At 42.2% G+C, this 18,427-nt stretch overlaps 1 pseudogene; it reads right to left on the reverse strand.

Moving 5' to 3' along the window:
* Positions 1-2,263: 2,263 nt before the first annotated feature.
* On the reverse strand, positions 2,264-2,858 carry LOC119036167 (60S ribosomal protein L19-like; annotated as a pseudogene).
* Positions 2,859-18,427: the final 15,569 nt, after the last annotated feature.

Raw genomic sequence — 18,427 nt, forward strand, 5'->3', positions numbered from 1 at the left:
GATGCCCAAACAGTTCGTTTAGATTTTTCCTTAAGATGGCTTGAGTTGCACTTAGTTGTTTTTAACTTCATTCAAAACAATGTTGTTAGACTGTATTGTGACAGCTGTCCTATCAGCGTGCATTTTTCAAAAACTTTATCAAAATTGATGAATGTGGGGGTAGCCATTTTAATATTGAAAATGAAAGAGAATAAGACATTTTTGGCATGCTATGCTTTATTATTTCAAGGAAAGTTAACACACTACTGAAATGCAAAAAATAAAAAAAATTATTTGTGCAGTGTATGGAGAAGGTGCTGTGAGTGGTGGAACACGTCAAAAGCGGTTTGCAAGGTTTCATGCTGGAGATTTCTTGCTGGACGATGCTCCACAGTCAGATAGACCAGTAGAAGTTGGCAGTGATCAAATTGAGATGCCAATTGAGAACAACCAACATTATACCAAATGGGAGATAGCTGACATACTCAAAATATCCAAATGAGTGAAGTTATTGGTGAAAATGAAGTATGTCTTTTATTTTATGAAAAAAACTAAAGGGACTTTTTGGCCAACCCAGTAGAAACAGGGAGAGCAGACTATTCTCTTGCAAATGTTTGACAGTGGAAGGAAAGAGGAAGACAGAAGGGGAGGGGAGGGGGGCAATCCAAACCCACACAGAAAACACGTTTCCAGCAGCAGAATTCTGCAGTTAAATCCGTTTCCCTACCCAGGTTAGAACAGTGAAAACCACTGAATTCCCTTGGGTTCTGTCTATTCATTTTGGAGAAAGCTCAGCAAAGCCCACATAATAACCTACAACATGTTAACTTCTGTCTGAAGTCTCTCAATAATTGTAAATTCTGGGTCAATTGTTTTGGCTGAATTCAAGTCAAACGGTTCTTTGTGTTATTGGAAGTCGGTCAAAAGTTTCATTTTTCATTTAAATTTCCATTGTATCATTATTTAGAAAACTGTCTATATAGCTATGTTCCACCTTAGAAATATGATTTTAATTTGTAAGTTACTCAAATAAAGGTTTACTTTCACCTTAGAAAGATGGAAAGGGTGTCAGAAGTAAATAGACAGGAATAGCAACTCGCTGTCATTTTTGTATATAAAAGGTAAATAAAAGTCTCTCTAGATTTGCTTGTTTGAAGACTTGGCCATTAAACAAGACAATAATCCAAGAAAATTAAAATGTATTCACATTGTTTATTGTCCTGTCCCACCCACCCACCCCCAATCTCCAGCCCTTTTCCCTTCACCTGGATTAGGATACTATACCAAGTGACTTTTATAAGCCCCAGTATCTCTTATTGCAATTATTTGTTTGCTAACAGTCTCTCAACCAACCACAGGCTGGTGAACCAATGAGCTAGGAACCATGGCTACCTTGTATACAACTGTATCAGCATTTTGTGTGCTGCCTTGGACAAAGTAGGTGCTCAGTAATACTTAACATATAAAGCTCTGAAAAAGATGTGATCATCTAGCAGTCCTGATTCTATCTCCTGTTCCTGACAACAACTATGTTTTTGAATTATAGAGTCAAAGATCACAGTATTTCAGAGTGACAGTAGTACTTAGAGATGACCTGGTTCAAATGCTTATTTTTAGCAACATTCTTCATTTTTCCCCCAAAACAGTCTTATAAAGGCTCCCAGTGTGGTAGAGGTGGAGGGAACAAGAATCTTGTCTGTTCTGCCTCTCAATTTCAAGAAATTGCACCCACACCCAGCTCACAGAGCTCCTCAAAAACACAGGGCACCATGGATGGCAGTTTTAAAATCATGGACTAGATTAACATCCACAATATATTAAAGGCATCTGTAAACCAGCAAGAAAAATGACAAATTAACCAATAGAAAAAGAAGTGTGAGAAGGTTATAAAAAGAAAATTCACTGAAGATGATATTCTAATGGCAAATAAAGATATGTAAAGATGATGAGCTTTTCTATTAATCAGGAAATTTTATGTTGAAACACAGGGGAAAAGACTTTACCCTGAACCCCGGTAAAGTGTAAATATTGGTGTTAATGAGAAGGTGAGAAAGCAGTGTTAAGGAAGTGAAAACTGGGCAGCAACTTCAATTTAAATACAATTTCAATAGATTCAAGAATCTAGTCTACAGAAATTCCAAACTTGTCCATAAACATAAACATCCTTGAACATATCTTTGCGCATTACTTTTTTTTGGTAGATGAGGCTACTTTATACAATGATTGATCCATGTAATTGCCACAGTCACTTTTAATTGCACGGGTAAGAGAGGTGGATGGACCTTTATTTCCTGGTCCCTTCCTCCTCATACAGAATCCAGATCATTGCCTCCTCCTTGGCCTGGAGCCGCCTGTGAGCTTCCTGGGTCTTAGAACCACAGGCCTCAGCCTGGTCAGCCAGAAGCTTTTCACCAGCCTGGTCGGCCTACAGCTCGTGGCTATGTTCCAGGAGAGCCTGCTTGTTTTTGAACATGTCCCCCTTCCCTGTCAGGTGCAGGCTGTGGTCCATGTGGCCCTTCTAATACCTCTTTGATTCACGGTATCTTCTGAGTAGCCAGCAGCAAATTCTCACCCTCCTCACCCAGGTTACCTCCCCAGGCCTTGGCGCAGTGGCGGCACCTTTGCACAGACACCTGCCTTTGTGCAGTCCAAGGTGTTTTTCTGGCACCAAGCCCGGGAACAGACAGTTACAGGCTTCCAGGTGACCAGCCCATCTTTGATCAGCTTCCAAATCTGCTGACAGGAGGTGGCATTGGCAATATCATTGGTCTCATTGGGGACCAACCAGACTTCTTTTTGTCACAGCAGAGGACACTGCAGACAAACCCCTCATGAGGCCCGAGTGTACTCAGGCTGCCGCAGGCAAAAGAAGAATGCATGACTTTTAATAAAGAGAAATTGGAAACCACCTCAATGGCTGCTAGAAGATTTAAATAAATTATAACACTCATACTGAAACACTGAGATTATTTTTTTAAATAGTAGCTAACAACAAAAACAACCATAAAAGTAATAGCTGATGTAAGAGGATGCTAAATTAGAAGTTCCCACTGAGGAATGAAGGTGCAATATAAACACGGCCCATTCCTGAACACTTTTTCTTTAAGATTTTATTTATTTATTTTTAGAGCGAGGGGAAGGGAGGGATAAAGAGAAGGAGAGAAACAGAGATTGGTTGCCTCTCTCACACCCCTAACTGGGGATATGACCCGCAACCCAGGCATGTGTGCTGACTAGGAATCCAACTGGTGACCCTTTGGTTTGCAGGCCAGCACTCAGTCCGCTGAGCCACACCAGCCAGGGCCTATTGCTGAACTCTTAAACCTCTCACTCTATTATTCAAAGATACAAAAATATCCACTTATAGGAAATTAAGAGGATGTCAGGAGCACTTCTCTACTGAAGACTATGTTGTACTCGGAGTTTCACCAAGTAGGAAGGGTTTGGGGTGCTCCCTGTTTACCCCACGTTAAGAGGGAGAAGCTCCAGAGACACCACTCGGAGAAAGAAAGAAACATCCTTGTAGGTAAGAGGACCAGGGACAGAGTGAACCTAATGTCTGAGCCCATGTAAAAAACTGAAAAGCAGAGGCAGGCTGTCCACTACTGACAGATGAATTGAAGGCAAGGTGGGGTTGTGTTGGGGTGGCCTGCACTGCAAGAGTTTATGGAAGCAATATTTGAGTGATTTCCAGGGGCCAGATGTGGGTTGTTGGGAAGAGTCAACAGTTTGATGTCTTCTTGGGGCCTGTCCAATTGGGCCAGCTGAGAGAGGGGACAGACTTCAGCAGAGAGAAGCTGGAGGTAGCAATGTATTTCGAGGGAATGCGTAATTGGAAAGCAGCCAGCTGGAAGCCAGTCCATCATTCTTTTCAAGAGAAATACAGGTGGGAAGTCCCTAGTGGCTAGGGATATCCCAAAAGAACCCATGCAAACATTCATAAGAAAGAGTTCATTGTTAAAAGCTGCCAGATTCAGAAAGCACAAAATCATCCAGCCATGAAATAACTTCCCTGCCTCCTTATAGCAACTTATTTTCCTGTTTCAACCCTGGAGTGTCAGAGAGCATGGAAGATGTCAGAAGAGGGGTACAAGGATAAGATGGAGAAAGGATGCAGAAAAAGAACTTGAACTCCACCCACCTTTCCCAGAATGAGGCTTCCCACCTACAGCAGGTCCTAGCTAAATGAGAAGTTTGAAGTTTAATTATAAATCAAGTTGAGAGGTTTCTTTCACATGTGGTTCTGAACTGACACTGTATATACAACTTAAAGTGACTTTAGAAATGTGTGTTACCTAAAGATGCTCAGAGGAGATGTGGGACTCCAGGACTTTCATCCAGGAGCTGGGGGAAAGCAAAAGCACTCCCCACTGAGTAAAGTTTAAATGGTCAGGAGACAGCAATTGTTTTCTGATAATAGCCCCGCATGCTCCATGTACTGATGCATCAATATTTATCAAGTGCTAACTTTGCTAAGCAGAATGTTGGACACTTTATTGCATTATATCAGATCAAATGTAGCTACTGTCATAGGAAGAAGACACTGAGTGAATAAATCAAATTGCGGGGCAACAGAATCCCATTTAATTTAAAGACAAAAAAATAAACAAAATAAAGTGTGTGTGTGTGTGTGTGTGTGTGTGTGTGTGTGTTTGAAAGTGTTCAGGAAAATGATGGGAAAGCATGTTAGGGTTTTCCAGTCATCGTTAAAGCTAAGCCTAGAACCAGCCACCTTTACTATGTCACATTCTTCTGCCATATTCTCTGGGTCAATCCAGTCCAGCCCAGGTTTGAGAACCCACTAGTCAGTGGGGGGCCAAGGGGAGCAGCATGTATGCACAGGGAGGGAAGGAATTGGTGGCAGCCATCTTTACAGTCAAGTTACCACAGTATTCCTGACCAACATTCAAATAAAACTGGATCCTGTTGACAAGAAAATAAGCGAAGAAGTCATTGTTGAGTAGGCAACCACTTTAACCTTCATTTAGGCAAACAGTCTCTGAAGAGAAGACGTGGGTTTATAATTCAGCCTAATCCTGGAGCTCCATGATGGATCTCAAACCAGAATGGCCATTCATGAGAGAACTACACAGACTCCTTCCATGTGGTCAATCACTCACTCCGTTGCAGCTCCCATTGCTTTTTAAAACCCGTAAGACATTTTAGCTGATAGAAATTTAGAGATAAGACATTTTAGCTGATAGAAATTAAGAGACCATTTTATCCAATGAACCATTTTACAGATGTAAAATCAGGGAGTCAAAGAAATGATGTAGGATAGTGACCACTAAGTCTTGAGCATTTCTCAGTCCCATATCCCTCCTCCATGATACAGAGTTCACATTTTCAGTTGTGTAGTAGAGTTAATAGAGCACTGGATTAGGAGTCTGAGACCAAGTTCCATGTCTATATTTATGTAACACCGACTATTTGTGGCCCCTTAGTACTCAGCCTTACCTTCTCCATAGTAAAAGGCCTCCCAGTATTATTTAGGGCATATGTTTAACTATGTTTTCTGCAAAGCTTTTTAAAATATTTTTTACTGATTATGCTATTACAGTTGTCCCATTTCCCCCCTCTTCATTCCCCTCCACCCTGCACACCCCCTCCCACCCACATTCCCCAACTTTAATTCATGTCCATGTGTCATAAGTTCTTTAGCTTCTACATTTGCCACACTATTCTTGCCCTCTCCCTATTTTCTACCTACTGTTTATGCTACTTATCCTCTGTACCTTTTTCCCCCCTCTCCTCCTCCCACTCCCCTGTTGCTAACCCTCTATGTGATCTCCATTTCTCTGGTTCTGTTCCTGTTGTAGTTGTTTGCTTAGTTTGCTTTTGTTTTAGGTGTGGTTGTCAATAACTGTGAGTTCGCTGTCTTTTCACTGTTCATCTTTTTTATCTTCTTTTTCTTAGATAAGTCCCTTTAACATTTCATATAATAAGGGCTTGGTGATGATGAACTCCTTGAATTTGATCTTATCTGAGAAGCTCTTTATCTGTCCTTCCATTCTAAATGATAGCTTTGCTGGATAGATCAATCTTGGATGTAGGTCTTTGGATTTCATGACTTGGAATACTTCTTTCCAGCCCCTTCTTGCCTGTAAAGTCTCTTTAAGAAATCCGCTGACAGTCTGATGGGAACTCCTTTGTAGGTGACTGTCCCTTTATCTCTTCCTGCTTCTAGAATTATCTCCTTCATTTTAATCTTGGGTAATGTAATTATGTGTCCTGGTGTGTTCCTCTTTGGGTCCAACTCCTTTGGGGCTCTCTGAGCTTCATGGACTTCCTGGGAATCTATTTCCTTTGCCAGAATGGGGGAGTTCTCCTTTATTATTTGTTCAAATAAGTTTTCCACTTGTTGCTCTTCCTCTTCCCCTTCTGGTACCCCCATATAATTCTGATGTTGGAGCGTTTAAAGATGTCCTGGAGGTTCCTAAGCCTCTCCTCATTTTTTTGAATTCTCGTTTCTTCATTCTTTTTTGTTTGGTTGTTTCTTTCTTCCTTCTGGTCCACTCCATTGATTTGAGTCCCAGTTTCCTTCCCATCACTATTGGTTCCCTGTGAATTTTCCTTCATCTCACTTAGTGTAGCCTTCATTTTTTCATCTAATTTGTGACTAAAATCAACCAATTCTGTGAGCATCCTGATCACCAGTGCTTTGAACTGTGTATCTGATAGGTTAGCTATCTCTTGGTCACTTAAAAGTATCAGCTCTAGGGCTTTGATCTGTTCTTGCATTTAAGCCATTTTGGGGGGGGGGTGTCTGGTCAGGCCTATTACATAGCGAAGGGTGGAGCCTTAGGTGTTCACCAGGGTGGGGTAACCCAGTGGCTGGATTGTGATGCTATATGTGCAGGCAGGTCAGAGAGGGAACAATGGTGCTTGCTCCTCTCTCTCTCTCAGATTTCAGTGCCCTCTGCCACTTCCCACAAGCAAATTGGGCCCTTCTGGTGCTGGTTCCTGGGTGGGTGGACTTGTGTACATTTTAGGACCCTGTGGGTCTCTCTAATGAACTCTCCTCTGAGGCTGGGAGTCCCTCCCAGGACCTCAACCCCCACAAGTGTTTTCAATTGGTGCTTTCAGGCTTTTATTTCCCAGCAATGGGGCCCTGGGTTGCAAGGTCTGTCTTGCTGCCCGTTTTTGTCTGGTTTATATGGGCACAAATGTGTGACCTCAGTCAGCCAGACACCTTGGGCACCTCACTGGGTCTGCTCATTTCCTCCTTGTGCCCAGGTCCATCAGCTACCACTTTTTCCTGCCACAACTCCTCTCCACTGGCCACCGACTCCTTCCCTCTTACCAGTCTGGATGAATAATTGTTGGACTTCCATACAATTCAATTTTCTGTCAGTTCTGGTTGTTTTTTTGTTTCTAAATTTTTGTTGTCCTTAATTTTGGTTGTGCAAGGAGGCACAGTGTGTATACCTATGCCTCCATCTTGGCCGGAAGTCCATGTTTTTAACTTTAACACTGCATTTTCTAAACTCCCTCATAGCTAGATATAGCCATGTGACAATGTCCTGGCCAATAAGATTTAAGAACAAGTGTGTGGCTGCCAAAAAACCTCTTTACAATCTAGTCTTCACTCATGGCCTTTTTCTGCCCTCTCCTTGCCCCTCTCCTCCATCCTGATGCCAGACTCCACTGCAACAGCTGGAACCCTGGCAGCTATTTTGGACCACACAGGCAAGGACTACACCCTAAGGAAGTGGAGGCAAACCAAACTCCTGACAACTCTGCACAAGGGCTCAGAAATTATTTTCTTCCCCCCACCCCAAATTTTCTGCCTCTCAGTCTCTCCAGTCTCCAGGTGCAACATTACTACCCTCTGAAACATAAAACTACTCATAATTTGGCATCTTCTTTAAGAAGATGCCAAATTTCTGTCATCAGACAGCAAATCCTTCATTTCTGTCATCAGACAGCAAATCCTTCACAACATCTTTCTGATTCTTTCACCACTACATGTTTGGCTCTTCCCTCTGACCTTGACTCTGCCTGAGCAACTATCAGATTGGTAGTGATAGTGACAGCTGCAACTAAAGTTACTTGCCAGCCTTGTAAGCTAATGCTTTGCTCACTGTCTTGGTGTCTTGGCTGTATTTTCTGTTTTTGTCAGTCACTGTCCACTGTGTTCTCTGTGAGCCAGTCATCCCACAAGAAGGAAAAGAAATGGTGGGGTAAGACCTTACTTAAATGAATGTAAAGCCCTACCAAAGAAAGAGTATGCCATTCATTCATTCATTCTTTCACTCAGTCAATTTTTATTATGTGTTTGCATTATGCCAGGATCTGAGCTGGTGCCAGAGACAGAGGGATGACTGAAATATGGTCCCTGCCCTTGAGGACTACTCCTTCCAGCAAGGAAGAGAGTAATGTATAAATAGGAACCAGAAACAAATAACTAGATGAAAATTTATTTTCAAGAAGGAAGTCCCAAAGCCAAGTTTCTGTTTGCCATTCAAGGAAGAACAATGCAAACACCACCCAGAGTCTCTTAGGCCCAGTCTTCACATTTGGAAGAGAGTCCCATAGAGCCCATGCAATAACCTACAATGCACTAACTTCTGTTGTAATCTCTTAGTGGTTGCAAAATGCCCATCTATCGTTTTAGCTAAATGGGATTTGGGTGATTACATTCCTTCCAGCTCTAAATTTCTATGTTCTATGAAATACATAACTAATGACAGTTATGGTTACCCAGACACATATACACGAATGCTTAGGGGTGCTTAGAGTGATAGGAGTGTCTGGAGATGAGCGAGTTAATCTAGGAGGGTTTAGCAGAGGAATGCCCACATAGGCACTCCAGTAGGAATGAGAGTGCTTTCCTGTCAATAAGACTTCCAAGTGAATAACAGCCACAATCAGAACCATCACTTGTGCTAAATACAAAGAGTTTACACATGTATGTTTCATTAGAAAGTAAGACAATACCATTTAATAAAATGCTATGGTTTCATTGCACATATTTATTTTCTACACCCTACTGCTTCCAAAGAAATGGATTTGAAATCACTTGTAATGAAAAACATCTACACAATAAGAGGACTCTGTAAATGGTAAAACAGCATGAGAAGTAACAGTAAAAACTAGCATGACTGAATTGATGAAAATAGAACAGGTCCTCAGATAATGTTGTTTTGTTCAATATCATTCATTATGTTGATGAGATGCTGTAGGAGCTTAACTCTTGCTTATATCAGTAGGCCTATGGGAAAATTGGTTTTGTTAAATGTTTTGCCACAGTTTCAACAACCTATGAGTTGACTACATAAAGTTAGGACTGAACTGTATTTATCTCTGAGCATCATGGTAGCTAAGGCAAAATGTAAAACATCCTGGGTTACAGCATTCTCACTAACTGATTAAAAAAAGAATATCAGTTTATCAGGATCTCTTTATAATTTTTTAGGAGAACTTATTGTATAGATCTTTGTGAAAAGGACTTTGAAAAATATGAGAATATATTCAAGAGCAGATTTTATAAATACCTAAAACAATGCTCATAAAACACCAAAGTATATCATCAAATTACAGTCTGTGTAGGACCATCTAATATAATGTGGCTGCTAACAATAGAAACCTATTTTTAGAAGGAATAAAGATCCTGTCCTAAAGACTCTTTTGTAAATTGAATGTCCTAAACTCAATTGCCCACCCAACTATGCTGTCACTTGGCACACGTATATTGTGTAACCTGGAACTTCACAACAAGATTTTGAGGGGTACTCTGAATTCTCATTCAACATTTAATGACTACTTGGCCAACGTAAGACAAACCAGTCCACCAAGTACTAGTACACAGGATTACAAAGAGTTCTTTGAAAGAAACAGCCTCTGGACTTCCAGCCAAGATAGAAGCGTAGGTGGACACACTGTGCCTCCTCACACAACCAAAATCAAAGGCAACAAAAATTTAGAAAAAAACAACTAACAGACAGAAAACTGAACTATATGAAAATCCAACAACTATTCATCTAGACCAGTAAGAGGGGCAGAGTTGGTGGCTGGAGGAGAGGGGTTGCTGCAAGAAAAAGTGGCAGTTGGCAGACCCCAGGGTGGCAAAGAGCAGACCCAGTGAGGCCCGCAAGGTGGCTGGCTGACCATGGTCACACATTCACACGCAGATAAACCAGGTGAAAACAGGCAGCAAGACAGACCTTGCAACCCAGGGCCCCATTGCTGGGAAATAAAACCTAAAAGCACTGATTGTAAACACTTGTGGGGGTTGAGGCACTGGGAGAGACTTGCAGCCTCATAGGAGAGTTCATTGGAAAGACCCTCAGGGTCCTAAAATGTACACAAGCCCACTCACCCAGGAACCAGCACCAGAAGGGCCCAATTTGCTTGTGGGAAGTGGCAAAGGATACTGAAATCCAAGAGAGAGTGGAGCAAGCACCATTGTTCTCTCTCTGACCCCACCCCTACATACGGCATCACAATCCAGCCACTGGGTTACCCCACCCTGGTGAACACCTAAGGCTCCGCCCCTCACTATGTAACAGGACTGACCAGAACCCCCCCCCAAAAAAATGGCTCAAACACAAGAATAAATCAAAGCCCCAGAGCCAATATTTTTAAGCGACCAAGTGATAGCTAACCTATCAGATACACAGTTCAAAGCACTGGTGATCAGGATGCTCACAGAATTGGTTGATTTGGGTCACAAATTAGATGAAAAAATGAAGGCTACACTAAGTGAAATGAAGGGAAATGCACAGAGAACCAATAGTGATGGGAAGAAAACTGGGACTCAAATCAATGGAGTAGACAAGAAGGAAGAAAGAAACAACTAAACAGAAAAGAATGAAGAAACAAGAATTCAAAAAAGTAAGCAGAGGCTTAGGAACCTTCAGGACATCTTTAAATGTTCCAATATCCAAATTATAGGGGAACCAGAAGGGGAAGAGCAAGAGCAACAAGTGGAAAACTTATTTGAACAAATAATGAAGGAGAACTTCCCCATTCTGGCAAAGGAAATAGACTTCCAGGAAATCCAGAAAGCTCAGAGAGCCCCAAAGGAGTTGGACCACCAGGACACCAGGACACATCATAATTACATTACCCAAGATTAAAATGAAGGAGATAATTCTAGAAGCAGCAAAAGATAAAGGGACAGTCACCTACAAAGGAGTTCCCATCAGACTGTCAGCGGATTTCTCAAAAGAGACCTTACAGGCAAGAAGGGGCTGGAAAGAAGTATTCCAAGTCATGAAAGGCAAGGACCTACACCCAAGATTGCTCTATCCAGCAAAGCTTTCATTTAGAATGAAAGGGCAGATAAAGAGCTTCTCAGATAAGGTAAAGTTCAAGGAGTTCACCAAGCCCTTATTATATGAAATGTTTAAGAGACTTATCTAAGAAAAAAGAAGATAAAAAATATGAACAAAATGAACAGTAAAAAAGACAGCCTGGCAAACTCACAGTTACTAACAACCACACCTAAAACAAAAGCAAACTAAGCAAACTAGAACAGGAACAGAACCACAGAAATGCAGATCACATGGAGGGTTATCAACAGGGGAGTGGGAGGAGGAGAAGCAGGGAGAAGGTACAGAGAATAAGTAACATAGATAGTAAAATAGACAGACGGAGGGCAAGAATAGTGTGGGAAATGCAGAAGCTAAAGAACTTATGACACATGGACATGAACTAAAGGTGGGGAATGTGGGTGGGAGGGGGTGTGCAGGGTGGAGGGGAATGAAGAGGAGGAAATGGAACAACTGTAATAGCATAATTAATAAAATATATTTAAAATAAAATAATTAAATAAAAAGGAAAAAATTTTTAAAAAAACAGCCTCTGAACTCAATGGGCTCATCCTGAACTTCACTAAAAGCCATTAGCAACATCAGATAACCTTCCCAATGGACCAGGCTCATTCCAGAGTGCTATATGACAGACCAGGGCTGCTGATGCTTTATTCTCTCTCCAGAAGTTCAAGAACATGGTTTCCTCTAGTTCTCTGGACAGATGCTGATTGGTCCCTTCGACATCTCAGACTTGGTCCAACTCTGATCACTAGACATCTGTCCAAGGGCTACCTAGCTTCTCATCCCTAAGAAAGGAGTAGCAGTGCTCAGTACCCAGTGCTATTCAAAGAATAGCAACCTCAGAGACCAAAGGTGGACCTCCTGGAGTAAGACGGGATTCCAATAACTGCTCTCCAAACTTGGTTACACAAGTATTTTCTGGAGGATTTAGAACTCACTTCTTACTGAGAAATCTCCAGACTGCCCTAGATCCACAAAGCAGATGCAGAAAGCACCAGAAGCCCCCAAACTTCTTTCCCTAAATCACTCTGGGCCTCAAAGATCCAATATGCAGCCAACAAGAGAATCAGGATAAAAGGTTGGGATGGGCCTTTGCATCTTTGTACATGTTCCTTCTAGCTGGATGGACCTGCCTGTTTCTTGTTCATCTGTCAAAATCTTATTCATCCTTCAAAACTCAGGGAAGGTATTATCACTTCTGGAAAGACTGCCCTAAAAAATTTCTTCTCTCCATGAGAATAAATCATGCCCAGTTCAGGACTATTTTTCACTTTGTGTAGACTTTATTACTACCTGTAGCATTTCATGTATTTATTTCTCATGCTTGACTCTAAATTCCACAGACAGATTTTTACCCTCTTTGTAATCCTCAAAGCTAAACAAGGGCTTACCATTTTCTAGGGGCTTAATTAGGGTTTGTTGAACTACCTACACAAGAGTTTTAGGCCTGATGAAAAATTCCAAGCGTTGCAGCAGGAATTTTCCAGGCTCCCTGAGGCCTTCGTACTTCCAGTGCCATCTACCATACTTCAAATTACATTCTTAAGACATGCTAGTTAACCTTTTAGAATGCAAGACTTGCATTGGTGAGAAGTTGGAATAAGGGAGAATTGTTTGCTCAGTGATGTTACAGAATATATAGAAGGAAAAAGATTTGAAATATTTACGCTGTTGTTGCCTGCTTGTCCCCATTCCCAGCACAAATGCACTGAATTCTTTCACTGATGTACTGAGACCTTCTGCTCTCTTCAGCTCATGGTCAAAGCCTCTTGCTACAGACTGACAAGGACTGTGCTTGACCAAAAGGTAGTCCGGCTCCTAAGCCTTCTCCTAGTTCCATCTGTGTACTTCCTTGTAAAATCTAATTTAAGCAACAGTCTTGCTCACTCTGACTAGGCAGAACACCTCATCTTCAATATCTTATCGCCTTGATATCTGATTAGGTCCCTCACCCTATACATTCCTCCAGGTGGTGTCTGAATGTCTGATCATCTTGTTCTGTCTTCAGCAAGAATCCCATCAGGTCAGTTATAGGGATGTCCAACCTTTTGGTGTGTCTGGGCCACACTGGAAGAAGAAGAGTTGTCTTGAGCCACATATTAAATACACAAACACTAACAAGAGCTGATGAGCAAAAAAAAAAAGGTTTTAAGCAAATTTGCAATTTTGTGTTGGGCTGCATTCGTATCTATTGTGGGCCATATGCGGCCCACAGGCCACAGGTTGGAAACCCCTGGTAACCAGAACCTCCCCTTAGCACCGACGGTTCCTCCCAGTAACCTTCCATCCACTGACCCCCTACTCTGCTCCCTGGTTATAAACTCCCACTTACTCATGCTGTATTTAGAGCTGAGCTCGATCTCTCCCTGCCACTGTAAAATCCTACTGTAGTGGTCCCTATATCTCTCACAATGGTCCTGAATAAACTCTGCCTTACCATCTTTAAAAATGTCATTGAGTATTCTGTTTTCTTTACTAGAACCAGAAGAACAAGCTTCAGGCACTTAACCATAGGGGCAGGGGAGGGAAATCTTCTCATCTGAATCCAAGGAGAAAGATTCAAATACATACTTGCCAAGTAGCTTTTTCTCTTCTTAGAAATGAGAAAATGTTCTCATTCAGCTTCCAATGGGAGAAAAGAAGGGAAAGCCAGCATGCTGCAGGAGTGTTTGAGAAGCACACTGAGCCCACCCTCTCACTCCTGTATTCGAGGCTCCCCTGACAGCAGCCAGCTGATTGCCTGGATAGTCCTGGGTTGGAGTGACCGTCATAAGGCACCAGAATTTTCCCCACCCATTCTCTTACATAACCCTCATCCCATGATGGCCCAGGACTTTAGTAATCTTCTCTCAAAATAGAGGGTGAACATCATCACCTTCAGGATGGTGGTAGGAAGGGAAAGCCCCTAACAGGCAGGCACCTATGGAATCATATGAAAGCAGCCACCCATCAGCACAGCAGTGGGATGTATCATCCCCATTAGAACAGCCTCACAATTGTACAGTGTTCTGAAATGTGGAACCTTCCCATGTCCGACATTGGGCAGCTCGGGAGCCAAGGTTCTATTGGACCCTACAGAACCCTAGTTAAATGGTCTACAGCTTGAAGTGGGAGCTGTAGTCTCTGCCTCCAGGCAGTGAATTTACCCTTGTTTTTCTGATTGTGAGGCGTCTCTCAGATCTCAGCACCCAGCTTCCAGCTAACCCCCAGTGCTAACATTTTTAGTACTGGGGGCTCACTTCAAACATGTGCTTAAAGTTAAAATCTAACCTAAAATATACATTTTCTTACATGGTGACTGAGGTGTGAAATGGAATCATATGGGATAAGGAAGTGGCAGAGTAGAACAACGAAACAATACCAACGACACAGAAATTAGTGTTTTGTGAGCTCTGGGAAACACATGTTTGAGAAAGTTAATTCCCTGGGAAGTGCTTGCATCTATGTTGTAGTTTTTTTTTCTGTTCTACTTTACCACTTCCTTATCCCATGTGATTCTGTTTCCTGGCTCAGTCACTGAAAAGAAAATGTGTATTTTAATTTTGAAGTGTGAATTCTGAAATGTCTCTGAAGTGTGTGCTGGTGCCACAGAGCTGCATCCCGAGGCCTGACAGATCAGCCACAGAGGTAAGTCGACTGAAGAGAAAGTTGAGAGCTCAACAAGTTGATTCGGCAAGAAAATTCTGGACAACATTAGCTGGAGAGAAGTAAATAAGTGGCAAACTAACCTACTGTTGCTCAGAATCAGGTAAATATTAAGACCACCAAAAAATAATAATTCATGCTCCTCTAGAAGGCAGGTGGTAGCAACTAACAAGAGCACAAAGGGTTTCTGGGTTGCTTTTTTTTTACATTGATTTGTCTGGAAGAGAAGCTCTGCAATGTTTGAGCTCAATTAGAGAATTCTAACATTAATCACTTCACTTGCAAAGAATACATTTTTTTAAAAAGGTGTGTACCATGGGTTTTTTTTTTTCATCAGAAATGCAGCCTTTTAAGTGCCCAGTCACATTTTATAATGGCAAAGAGGACTACAGTTGTTTTTCGAGACAGTAATCCAATAAATCCTACACTGACTGCTGTTATGGAGGAGTCTTTGACCAGAGGGAACCAATGACCATAGAGGTACTTGGCCTACGGAAGGTCTAGGACAGAGACGTTCCTCATGGCAGGTTGACAGTTCTACCAAAGTCAACAGTTACCTGGGGCTTGAATGTCACTCGCTATTTGTGTTTTGAAAATTTATTTATCACCATTTCCTTTGGTTTCCAAAAAAAAGAAAGAAAAAGAAAGGAGGAAATCAATTTATTGTATCCTGGGAGGTAAATTTTCATCTCAGTGGGAAAGGGCTTTATGCTCATATGTTATCCTAAGAATATAATAACAACCAAACTTGTATCAGCCACTAGCCCCCTCCTCAGCTCCACAATAAAAATATGCTTTCCAAGAAGAGACATGATTATTGAAATAATTGTTATGTTTCAGCTTATTTATTGCAGTAGAGCAGAAAGAATGTTGATTCTCAAGCCCTCACTGAACTTCTGAGGGGGATGGGGTGAGGCTGAAGAGGGTAAACAGGATCAAATACACGGTGACAGGAAGACCTGACTTTGGGGCTGAGCACACAACGCAGCACACAGATTATGTGTTACAGAATTGTACACTTGAAGCCTACGTACATTATCAACCAAGGTCACCCCAATGGATTTAATGAAATAAAAGGAATAAATATTTCAAAGCCTGATTTGATGACTCAAAAATAATCCTACACTGTTGTACACAGAAAGTGATGTTTATCTAACAGACCTAAATGTTATACACTCACCAAAACTAAGACATGACTGGAGAAGAGGAGTCTTGAAACAAAGAGCCAAAGAGTCCCTGGCGAGCACAGGGCTAGCTGTCCCTCAAAAAGGCTTTCAGTTGATGGTACATTGTTCCGGACTTTTTCAGTGAACTAGTTGAGTTATCTATTAAATCTCTCCTGAACTTTTGACTAGCATCTTTTCACTCCTATCTGTTACCTAAGACAAAGTGAGACAAATAGCCCAAACAGAAAGAGCAATCTATGGTACTATTTACTAAAATTGAGGACTTAGAACTTTTCTCTTATAAATGAATCACGAATTTTTCAGCTCATGCCTTTGGCCATTTACTATTTTTATTTAAGAACAAAGTGTACAGAATCTGAAGAATGTATATATACATATATATATATGTATATATACATATATATATGTATATGTGTATATATACATATATATGTATACATATATATGTATATATACATATATATGTATATATATATGCAAATGGCCCAGGAAACATATGAGAAGGGACAAACATTGAACAAATATGACCAGTGGTCATAAAGCCATGGGGAGTATGTTTTGTTCTCCACTCTCTCTTATTTTTTCCCCCACTGTCCTTTAAATCAGCCCTGTCTGGAGATAGTTTTCCCCACCTCTTTGGATAAAAATTAGGGTGGGTTCCATTGCTTTCCAAGATACACATAGGTAACAAAACTTCCTGCGGGGACTCCAGTCCCCCACTCTCCTTCCATCGGTGAAATCTTCCACCATTGAAACTTGTCAAAGTTTCCAATGACACTTAAAGTGTTCTTCCCTTCTGCCACGAGGCCTGATTCAGGCTGAACATCAACAGTGGCAAAATGAGCATGATTACTAGCTTACTGACTCTACCAGCACTACCCCTCCCCTCCCCACCCTACCCAACTCAGCTCTAGCTAAGACTTCAGCCCTGTCAGGGTTGAAGAGAAGTGGGAGAGGAGAAGAGGCCAGAACAACAGGGTATGACACTGTCTCTGGATTCCCACCACACTGTTATTGCTGCCATTGCCACACTGCTTATGGTTCTTATGGCCCTACATTTAATAACTACTTGCTGAATAATTGCACTAATCTCCTGCTGCACAGAAAAATAGATGCACACTTCGAGGAAAATGCATTCAATTCTATCTTATGGCTGGCCATGGCTTTTCCCAAGACTTGGCCTTGAGGTGGGATCAAGGGTGCTTTAGGAGTTGGAGCTTGGAGAGGAGTGGCTGTGGCAGCACCTTCCTGTTTATCACACACTTTTCTCTTTTCGTACAAAATTTTGCCTCACAGGAAGTCCCTTGTTCTAATGCCAGTGTACCTGGGTAGGTCTTCCTTCGGTCATCATCAAAGCAGGGCTCCAAAAAGTGGGCTGTGCACCGCCTTTGTCTTGGGTGCTCGGGACAAAGCAGCTTCAGGTTCAGCTGTTTGGGGATGGGGCCCGAGTTTCTGCATTTCAAACAAGCTCTCAGGTGCAGTGCTGCTCGCCTGAGGACCAAGCTTTGAGTGGTCTGCCTGAAATTAGCACCCAGGTCTCCAGACAAGACCTAGCAGGGGTGTCCATACTTTTGGCATCTCTGGGCCACACTGAAAAAAGAGTTGTCTTGGGCCACACATTAAATACATCGTGACAGGTAATCACACAAAAAAACCTCATAATGTTTTAAGTTAATTTATGATTTTGTATAAATTCCTACCCATCCTGAGCAGCATGCAGGCCACAGGCCACAGGTCGGACACCCCCGTGTCCCAGAGGGAACAGAACACAGGCATAGATAGGGGGGCCATGAGACTTCAGCGGGAGCTCCAGATTCAGAAAGGCCAGGTCTTGGGGGGCTCCTACTGTGGGAGGTAACTGCGGGGCACCAAAACTCTGTTTTGCTGGAAGCTGCCTGGTTGGGGGCGGGGAAGGGAATGTTTAAAGCCGGGTTCAGCAAAGGGAATGGGTGAGTCTTGTAATAAGCCATCTATATGCTTAGCACCCACCTGGGCTCTGGTAAGAGCCTAGAGCCCAGGATTGTTTAATAAGACCCACTTACCAGGCTCCCTTGACTTTCAAGTTAACATCTCACCGAGGTGACTAAGCGCTAAGCACGCACTGGAGTCGCACCTAGCTCCGTGGCGACAGCAATATTGGCTGATTGGAGCTGATCTTCATAAAGGCTGGGGGACAGGAGCGTTTCCTAAGTCGGTTTCAGTGAGACTTTCCCAGAGCTCCTTAAGCAGTTTGCCTCATAGCAGGCAATATTCAGCCTTCCTCCCTCTGTGGCGTTATGCAGGGGCTTGGAGCTTCATTAGCCTCAGCTTAATTTTTACCAGATCCCTGCTGAGCAT

This window comes from Artibeus jamaicensis, unplaced genomic scaffold (genome assembly GCF_021234435.1).
Source record: "Artibeus jamaicensis isolate MK-2021 breed Jamaican fruit bat unplaced genomic scaffold, CSHL_Jam_final contig_354, whole genome shotgun sequence".
NCBI classification, from domain to species: Eukaryota; Metazoa; Chordata; class Mammalia; order Chiroptera; family Phyllostomidae; genus Artibeus; species Artibeus jamaicensis.